At 40.7% G+C, this 10,511-nt stretch overlaps 1 long non-coding RNA gene across 1 annotated transcript in view; it reads left to right on the forward strand.

The window, feature by feature from the left end:
- Positions 1–10,151, forward strand: part of LOC131737078 (uncharacterized) — a 38,666-nt gene extending 28,515 nt beyond the window's left edge. The window contains exon 2 of the long non-coding RNA XR_009328642.1: positions 8,248–10,151. This is a non-coding gene — a long non-coding RNA (uncharacterized LOC131737078). The remainder of the gene's footprint in view (positions 1–8,247) is intronic.
- Positions 10,152–10,511: the final 360 nt, after the last annotated feature.

Genomic DNA, 10,511 nt, shown 5'->3' on the forward strand with positions numbered 1-10,511 from the left:
CACGTGCCCATACTCATCGAGGGGGTCCCATGCACTGCTCTGATGGACACCGGCTCCACAGTGACACTGGTTCGACCGGTCGTGCTACCAACGGGAGTCAGGCTGGAGCCCACCACAGTCAGCTTGCATACCGTCACTGGAGAGATGGCATCAATGCAGGGGAAAGGTAGGCTGGCCATTGAAGTTGCAGGACAGACAGTACACCGCCCTGTGTGGGTAGCTGCTGTCTTCCTCCGCTATACAGGGGGACAGCTGGACCTCAGAACCGGGACATTACAGCTGTGAGGGGGCTCAGCCCTGGCACTGTCCTATTCAGGGAGACCTGCCTCCCCCTGGCTGGCTGAGCCACCAGGTTGGGACCCCACAGTCAACCCAATTACACCCTCCACTGAGCCAGGGGTCCTCGGCCCGCCCTTGTGCTCCAACACGACTCCAGCACCCGGGCCCGTTGTACCCCAGCCCCGCCCAGGGGAACTCAGACACCCTCAGGCTGCAACACTCACCAGCCGGCACGGCCACCTCGCAACTGTACCCGGCTCTGCCAACCGCCGTCACGCTGCTGCTGGGAAATGCGGCTGCCCGATGCCGTCAACACCTCCATGGCTGACAGCCCTCCTGCAGCCCCAGCGTGACCCAGGAGAACTCAGCCCTTCCCCAGGCCGCCTCGCAACCCTGCCCGGGCTTCCAATTGCTGCTCAGCTGCTGCAGGAGGATACAACCATGCCACGCCCCACCACCAGGAGTGACTGTGCGCCCGCAGCAGTCTCCCCTCCACCGCCGGTCGCGACCGAAGACCCAGCTCTCACTGCAATGCAGTTGACTCCGGAGCTGTGAGGGGCTTTGCCCGGAACAGCAGCACCAGCTGTGGGAACTGGCGTATGAGTAGCGCCAAAGTTTTGCTACTGCCTTGGAGGATGTGGGGCGGACACACCTGGTGCAGCACCAGATCGAGATGGGAGACGCCCGCTCCATTAAGCAGCGCTCTTACCGCCAATCACTCGCACGCCATGAAGCTACAGAGCAGGTGCTGGAGGAGATGAAGGCAGCGGGGATCATAGAGCCGTCCGACAGCCCCCAGACATCGCCGGTACTCATGGTGCGGAAGAAGGATGTCAAGTGGCACTTCTGCGTCGATTACCGGTGAGTAAATGATGTGACGGAGAAGGACTCCAACCCCTTTCCCCGCATCGACAAGTCCCTGGACCTGGTGGCAGCCTCTAACTGGATCTCTTCGCTGGACCACCAAAGTGGCTACTGGCAGGTCACACTGGAGCCCTCTGCGCACCCGAAGACTGCCTTCTCCACTGGACGGGGTCTGTGGTCTTTGCCCCTGGATGTCCATTCCCTTCCTGCTGGACACGGACGTGAGCAATGAGGGGGGGGGGGGTGTGCTGGTCCCCCTGGATGTCCGCTCTCCCTTCCTGCTGGACATGGATGCGAGCAATGAGGGGATCGGGGCTGTCTTGTCCCAGCCGGGTCCTGAAGGGGAGCACGTGGTGGTGTACTTCAGCCGGTCACTCAGCTAGGTGGAGCACCAGTATTGCATCACCCGATGGGAGCTGCTTGCGGTGGTTGAGGGGGTCCGCCACTTGTGCCACTATCTCTGCACGCTCCCCTTCATCATCCGGACAGACCACGCTGCCCTGCAGTGGCTCATGACGTTCCAGGAGCCGGAGGGACAGGTCGCCCACTGGATCGATCTGGATGCATAGCAACCAGTTGGATCTTAATGTGTACTGGTAAAATGTGACTTCTAGCAGTCTGGCTTTAAACCCTCCCTTAATTCCTTGCACAGGTTAATAACTGTGGCTGTATCAAGTCTGAATCTTCTTTTTAACTCTTCATCTGGCATGTTTAGGAAAGAAAACCTTTCCTTAAAAATCCTAGGACAAATTTACCACAGTCTCACTGCTTTATTAAGCCCAACTGTTGTTAATCTGTATTGCAGCGGGGCTTTTATAGTCAATGATACGCAAATTAGAAAACAAGTAGTTTTGCCGAACTTTCGGATTTCGGTCTCTTTAGTATGAAATGCAGTTGTCGGAAACACGAAACACATCTTTGATGAATCAGAAGCAGCTCTTAAGCTGTTCTAAATCCATTCATAAGAACGATTTTTGAAACCGACACTTGATGAATAGGGACCAGTGTGCTCTCCGCATGTCTCCTTCCAGGTCAGCCTGAAGAAGTTGGCTGATGTCAGTGATTGTTTGTCTGTTGAGCTGAAATTGCTGCATACATTGTGTGTCAGACAGAAAAGACAGATGACTTTTAAGTATTTGGGGATGTCTCCTCCTCCTTTCTTTGTATGGCCATGTAGAAATTATTATTATTATTATTATTATCAATCAATCAATCAATCTTTATTTTTATATAGTGTCTTTCAAAGTGGACCACCATCACAAAGTGCTTTACAGTAGAAAACATTGCATAATACATTACAGTAAAAACAAAAAAGTTAGAAGTAGCAAAGACAACATCTAGTAACAGATATCAGGCTTAAAGAGCATGGTTATTTATTTCCCTTTTCTTTGCCTGCTTCCCTGGTAGTTTCACCTGTATTTATACATGTCAACTGAAACGAAAACGCTAACACTGTTGATGGTTTGCTAAATCGCTACATTTTTATGTTCAGCCCATGTCCAGCGCTAACGCTGACTTGCCGGGTGGGCACTAAAACACGATTGCTAAATCAACATAGTGCGCCTGATTCTGCTGCCCTAACTGTTTGCAAAAGTGTTTTGCGATTGAGTTTGGGGTTTGTGAACTTTGCTAAATAGGACACTAAATGTATTAATGCTAACATTGCACACTATTCCCAGAAACATTACTTATCTTCATCAGAGTTGTTGTTTGTTTAGTTAATTGGTATTGTGTTAAAGTCACTATACGAATAGCAGTGCCATAATTAAAATGCAATCAGCAATTCTTCATGCAATCAAAGCTACATTTGCAGTTACTTTTTTGCATGCCCATACATTGCCCTAATTAATTTCTTATGGTAAAACTTGTATTCCATATTATCAACCTTTGTATTAAATCTGTAATCTGTGTTTCAAACATTTATTTTTCTGCAAGGTACAATAATAAAACCTACCTATATGTAATATTAAAAAGCATAAATAAAATAATAATTTTAAAAGTAGAGCATTTCAGCCAAATACAAGGGTAATTCAATATGCTATTTGTACTGTTTTAGGTGACAAATCTAATTGCTGTAATCCCTTTAACGAACACCTAGAACTGAAAAATGCAAACATTAAATTACTGTAATTCATAGATTACTTGATTGATTACAAAACCTGATCATGAACTGTACTTTAAAAAAACAAGGAGATGAAACATATCAGGGGAACAAAAAGGTACAAATGAAAAAAAGACAAAGAAACAAACAAGATGAGGGACGTGTAGTGAAATTCTCCTGCCATAACACATCATAATGCAAATAGCAACACTCATTATTGCTGTACAACATGCAGGCTACTGGGTTATTTGTCTATTTTAGGATCCTAAAGGAATAGAATACATACACATGCCTGATTCTGGGTAAGATGTCCGAGCTTTTACTATTGTTTTGCTTATTATAATATGATTTTAGCATTTGTTAACATTTTAAAATTTCAATTAAGCATCCGTTTTTAAAAGTACCAAATAACAAAACAAACAACAACGGTGATGAAAGTTCTAAATAATAATAAAAAGTATATTATTACTGCTTACACTATCAGTACTGCTTACAGTAAAATGCCAAAAAATCATCTGTAATCATTAACACAATGAGAAAACATTTGTAAAGGATCAAAACATGAGAAAATTCAACCTGACAACAGGTTATGAGTACTATAGTACTGTGAAAGTTATTTAAAGAAAAATGATCTACTGTAGGTTCCCAAAAGGCAGGTGAACAGAGGCCAGTTGTGTCATGTTGACAATCATGCATAAATCCTTTATTTTCTTTTAAAAAGGGGTTCCCTGTTGAGCAGAATACTGCCTAATGGCACAATAGCATACAACAATAGAGCAGACATGAAAGACTGAAGAGGAGTAGTATACGTGCACCTGGCTCAGTCGAAACTTGGTGGGGCTTGTTGTCTGCTAATCAGAAAGCACTAGCAGTACACCCTGTGCCTGGAAACATCAGGGGTAAAAATCAATACATGAAAACAGTTCAGAATGTTTTGCATAGAAGGCAAGACTGAAAGCAAGCATATTTTAACAGAGATAAGAAAATAATAAAATGGGCTGATATTAGGGAGTGGATCTACAGCACAAGGTCCTTGTTGCAGTTAGCTGTGACCGCCCAATGGCACCGGCCAAGTATGCTGGCAATGTTTGCCAAGCCATCCATCTTTTACCTGCTTCTATTAAACAGAACCCTTTGTTTGAACCTCAGAGCCAGCAGCCCTCTTTCATTCCCTCCTGTCGACAGTATAACTCGCTGCAGTAATGCATTTATGATAGGCTTCACTTTGGCTTCACCTCTTATGAAACTGCAGCATTTATGAGCACTGCTACATTTTGAAAGGTGTTTTTTATCCATGTTTATATCTTTGAAGTGCTTTAAAGTGGTAAGGGTATGTAAAGGCAAGAGAAATCAATCTGTCAAATGTATTTATTATTATTATTATTATTATTATTATTATTATTATTATTATTATTACAATTGTTACACGATATCACATTATTTTTACATACAATTACCCATTTATACAGTTGGGTTTTTACTGGAGCAATCTAGGTAAGGTACCTTGCTCAAAGGTACAGCAGCAGGGTCCCCCACCTGGGATTGAACCCACGACCCTCCGGTCAAGAGTTAAGCACAGTAAAAATGTTAGCTTTGCGACTGTATATTCCATCAGTGTTGTTTATTTATTTGTTTATTCGTTCATTTATTTATAATTTTGTTCACCAGGGTTGTTTAGATGCCATCATCTTCTAGTATTTTTCTGACTTTCGTCATTTATTAATTGAAGCATGATGCCCAGATATTTGCGTATTCAAAAGCTTATAGAAGTATACTAGGCTAGCTTGCGTTTATATTGCAGAATAATATACAATACAAAGACTTGGATAGTCTATGGTTCAACAGTTACACCTGATTCTTTGTAGCAATGCAAACACACAGTGAAATGTAATCATTTATTTTAATATATGAATACAATGCATTCCAAACGGATTCCTTTTTAAACATGCCACTTGGTGGTTCCACCCCTGGCCTTGATCACTGTTTGGCATGCTGGCAATAAGAGGTTGAGTACGTCTCATTTTACACACGTTTCATACAAAAAGCGTAACAGCCAAACAAGCTTCACAAAAGCAGCACATGCAATCTAGAGGTAGCCTTACATGCTAATAAATGTGTCATCAATGTAGACAGATATTGAAGGCTTGATACTGTTTGCTTGGTACAGGAGACAGACTGACACAGGTGATGGGTGTGCAGATAAATAAAATCAACAATAAAATGATCGGAGACACAGTGTACACCAGCTGTGAAGGGAGCAAGGGTTCAAGTGAAGTTATCACACAGACTTTATCATACTCACAGCGTTTGATGTCCCTTAAAACCCTGTTTACTGACAACTGTTTAATTTGTAAATAACAGTGAGTTCTATGTGTGTGAAAATGCATTCTTCTTTGGTCTACAAATGAAATACAGTACCATGAAACCATTCCAAATTTCAATGCTGAACAAACTGCTTTAAAATAAAAATGAGTTCTGTTTCTGTGATTTTGATGTGATTTTCTGTCCCCATCACCCATACTACCCTTAAAGGTAAAACTAATAATAAATAAAACGTTTTCGCTAATGCCTTCAGTCGTCTATTCTGCTCAAATAAAGAAGGAAGCAATACTACAGTAACTTAAAACTAGCAACAGCTACAACAAAAGAACGACTTATGACCAGGGTGCAAATCTAGTTAAGTTGCTGTCTTGTATTGTTAAAAATCTTACATATCCTCAAAAATAGTTTATACATGGTCCATCAGTGAAACATACACTAAACAGTGTTAAGTATGTGGCTTTGTTTTTCTCAAGCCTATTGCTGCTGTCAAAGGAGACACATTAACATTCTTCTGGTAAGAGTCTTTGCATTCGAGCACATCTGTCTCAGAAAGACAGGAGTGCATTTCCACATTCTTATTGAGTGTAGTGGCACCTCTGGATACTCTTAGAAAAGGGAGCTGGCTCTCACTGAACCCATGGTAAATCAAGAAAGGGGTTCTGGCATTTAGAGCATAAGGTTCAAATACAACAAAACTTTGTTGAACAAATACTGTGCTCAAAACATGTGAGGTCTGTAGTGGGAGTGCCACTGAATCATTTCCAATGAGTATCCCAAGAGAGGATAGACCGTGGATACATAATAATAGAACAAAAGGTGCACACACAGGTAGACTTTTTTTTTTTTGCAAAATAACCTATTGCATCAAAAATGTATTATAACGCAATTGACATGACAGTAGACATCATAAACAGATCACATTACATTTCATCAATATAGATTCTTACAGATCAGAATACATTTGTAAAAATGTATTTCAAATTAAACAAATTGCCTTTTGATTGTCAACTCATCATTTCATTTGTGAAATTTCCATCTGCTGCTTGGCATTTATAACAAAAGAGTTGCTCAGCAAACCGCCACACTTTAAAAAGGTCTAAACTATGTACAGTATGAGCAGAGACTCAAAGCAACAAATTGTCAGGCCACTGCAGTCCTGTTCATGAATTCTTTCACTAACATGAGTGTGTTTAAACTGCTGAGTTATCAGTTCAATATCCCCTGTACTATGTGGCGTCTGATAAATATAATATATTCAATCTACTGATATAGAACTTTTTAAAAATGAAAATTACTTACAGACACGCAACTTGTTAAGTAGTACCAATCATAACTCATAATTCAGTCATGGAACTTACTTTTGACAACTTGGTCTCTTTTGTAGATAGCACATCTTTCTATTATAATTATGAATTGTTTACAAGACTGAGCTGGGAAAGCTTCCATACCTAAACTTCAGGCTATAAGACCACAGGCTGTTCTAAGCTTCAAGGTTCACACGGAACAAGTTATTACAATTTATTATTATTTTGCAATAATTGCGATTTTGTTTTCCACTTTTTTTTGGCCCGGTCATTCTTGAAAATGAGATTGTAATTAATGTATGTATTAATTAATTAATTAATTAATTAATTAATTAATTAACCCATTGAGGCCGAGGCCTCATTTACTGTGTCCTGGTAAGAGGACCAGAAACAGACAGCAGTAATTTCACATCATTAAAAACATCACTCTAAAAGACAACATCAAACATTCAGTCTGGGATCAGACACACATTCCATAATTCTTAGAACCTACTATTATTGGTAATCTCATCTGGACCTCCTGATGAAATAAATAAATACATATGGCTGATCTACTGTTTTTGAGCATATGAAATGATTGTAGTCTGATAATTACCTCTCAGTTTGGTTGCTTTTTCTTTTCTTTCTGTGTGCTCCAGGAGACACAGTATATATTCTACTGCAATGATCACGATCAATACAAATTCTCTTCTGATGATTGTCTCCCCTGACTTTGCAAGCAGGTGCACTGGGTCACGGTTATGGTTAATGAAGGGTTCCTGTTCAGGATATAAAGCCACATATTAAATAAGAGTAGGACTTCATAGCCAGTTGGTATCAATGCTACATCTCCTCAATGGTGTTTTTTTACTATACATGTTTCTGGGTGTGATTTTCTGTCCCCTTGTAAAAGGTTACACCTGTGTAATTACCGTTTTGTTTTCTAAAAAGAAAGCAAAGCATTGATGTTAAACAGCTTCCAATAAAGAACTTCAGGAGTAAAAGGTTGCTGTACATGCACCTTGATTGTTTCTTGCAGGTTTGTAACATTAGTAGTGTGTTGTTCATTTTACAAATAAATGGTGCAAACTATCCTTATTAAGAGACATCGTGAAAAATAATAGTTTTGATCTTCACACAGTGGAAAATGCTTTTGTGAATCAGGCCATTGATTTCTACCAAGCAGCCCACACTGACTGATTAAGGTGGACATTTCTTTTGCTCTACAGAAATGTGAAATGGGTGTCCTCATACAGACAGAATCTCCATACAGATCAACTGCTGTTCATGCAGCCTTTCTGTTAGTTATTATTAATGCAGCACAAGACTCCACTTAAGGTCCTGTACTGGTATTGAATATCATTTCCTTTAATGAAATGCTTCTTTTCTTCCCAACAGGTACAAGTAGGCACCTCACCGGTGATGAATGTACAACCGAGAGGAGAAACAGAACGGCTTTTGAGTCACTGTGTTCATTAGTACCTGGTTAGGACTGCGTCCAACCTGATGGCAAATATGAAATATCAAAGTGCTTGTCAGCACTCCTGAATGGGACAAAGAAAGGCTGCATTAATGATTAACTGTGCTAAAAGCCCCGTCTTTTGTATTCCCATGGTGCCTGGGCTATCTGGCTGCCATGTGACATGCTCGGGCCCTTTTCTAGCAGATTGAGGAAAGCTAGTGAGCAAACACAGGTGCTTAGGAGTCAGCACGGCTGTCAGGGGCAACCACAAACAACACCAGCTATGCCTGGTTAAATGACCTCCTCTGTTTGCTTCCATTGCTGCTTCCTGGGGATCGTACATTTCAAGCCCAGTGTCTCCTGCCCCCATTCTCAGCTATTCGCACGCAGTGTTGAAAAACCAGGCAGAGCCACTTCTTTGATGCAACAGCATTCGGTGGTCAAACGTAGGGACAGAGTAAACTAATTAAAAGTGTTCAAGTCTTTAGCTGCCAAAACAAAACACATTTATTTTTTCTCAAGTGGGTCTATTTTCTTGACCCTGTGTCAAACACAAAGGAGCCATTCATTTTGAAATAAGCATTTGGAAATCTGTGTGTGTGGAAGAAAGCAAAATGCAAGCACTTTCACTATTAATAGTTAGCAAATAAGAAAAGTTTAAAAGAAGGTTATTTGCAGCTTTGAAACTCCAGACATGCCTCGGCCTGAATGCTAGTTTCCTGGCTATGAATGTTACACAGTAGCAAGACAAGGGTTCTCTGTTGTGGAAAGTACAAAGTCCCCCTAGCGGAATAGTGAACTTTCTACATGGCACAAGTCAGACTTTTATTGTTCAGATATTTATATTTGTATATTACAGCTCTGTGAGGAAGGTTAAGAGCAGTGTCAGCACAGCATATGACACTGGGGCCTATTGTAATGTCTAAACGATGTCTTAATACCACGTTCCTGAAATGACACTTAATTATTGTATATTGTATATGCTAATAGCAGGTGAATAAATACCCCCGTGTGAAAAGGCACAGTCAGATTCATATAGAGTTGAAGAGTGGTGGTATTTAGATCAGCCACTGTTGAGATCATTAAAATAGACAGCTTGCTTAAATAAAGGAATAAGCTTATTTAAGAGGTATTGCTTTGCCTGTCTACTCCTTTTACATCGTTTCTTCTTCAACAATGACTTCAGCTTTTGATAATGATTGCTACATAGACTAATAGGGATTGTTTTCAACAAAGTCTACTGACGCAACATGATATAAGACTATAATGTTATAAGAGGATCACTCTCAAAAGCAAAATCAAACCTAGAGCTACGGCCAGGTCTCTTATTTGAGCACACAAGACTGTTAGACTGCAGCTTTATTGCATAGTTCTTGTCACTGCAAAAAAGTCTCATCCATTGTCTGCAAAAACTCCTAGCAGATTTCAGGCAATGACGAAAAGAATAAAAAGACCAATTGAAAACTGTGATAATCTCAAAGGCTCTTTGAAGTTCTGCATACAATGCAACGTTTTTACAGAGCAGGAGCACTTAAAAAGGCTGTAGACTGAATGAACTTGGGTCTTTTGTAAGATCTGTCCCAACAACACAGTCCTCTGAACTATGGAAAACAAACAAATATTCATAATATGCAATCGGCTAGCTGTGATGTTTGGTGCTGCTTGCAAGCGTAAAGTCAATATGTATTTCAATTACATTAGTTTACAATAGAATCAGTCGACTTGCTAAAATATCAGCCTAAGGCTATGACTTTACACCACCTGTCTTTTATTTGTACTTTTTAAGCTATCTTGACTTACTATCCTGTACTAATGAAATAAAGATGTTAAAATGAACTTTTCCCGTTGTGTTATGTATTGCTTATTTTGAACATGGTAATGTGAAGCATATACATTTCATTTTGTCACATCACCAGTGATCATTATTTGCTCATTAATTGTGCAGTGACCAGTAAAGAAATAACCGTGGAAGTGTTTAGCTCGTAAATACCAGCTGGAAAACATATTGCTTGTAGTTGTAAACCCAGTGTCAATAAACAGCAAGAGTAGAATAGAGACTCTGAAAGGTATTTATAGGGCAGTCTAACTGCCATGTTAATAGTGACCGTTCCACAGTGAAAACAGGAGCCCTATTACAAACTCTTTGTGAACAAACGCCGGTCAACTAAATGTGCAGGAAGTTTGGCATACTTCTCATGGA

Source organism: Acipenser ruthenus, chromosome 5, assembly GCF_902713425.1.
Source record: "Acipenser ruthenus chromosome 5, fAciRut3.2 maternal haplotype, whole genome shotgun sequence".
Lineage (NCBI taxonomy): Eukaryota > Metazoa > Chordata > Actinopteri > Acipenseriformes > Acipenseridae > Acipenser > Acipenser ruthenus.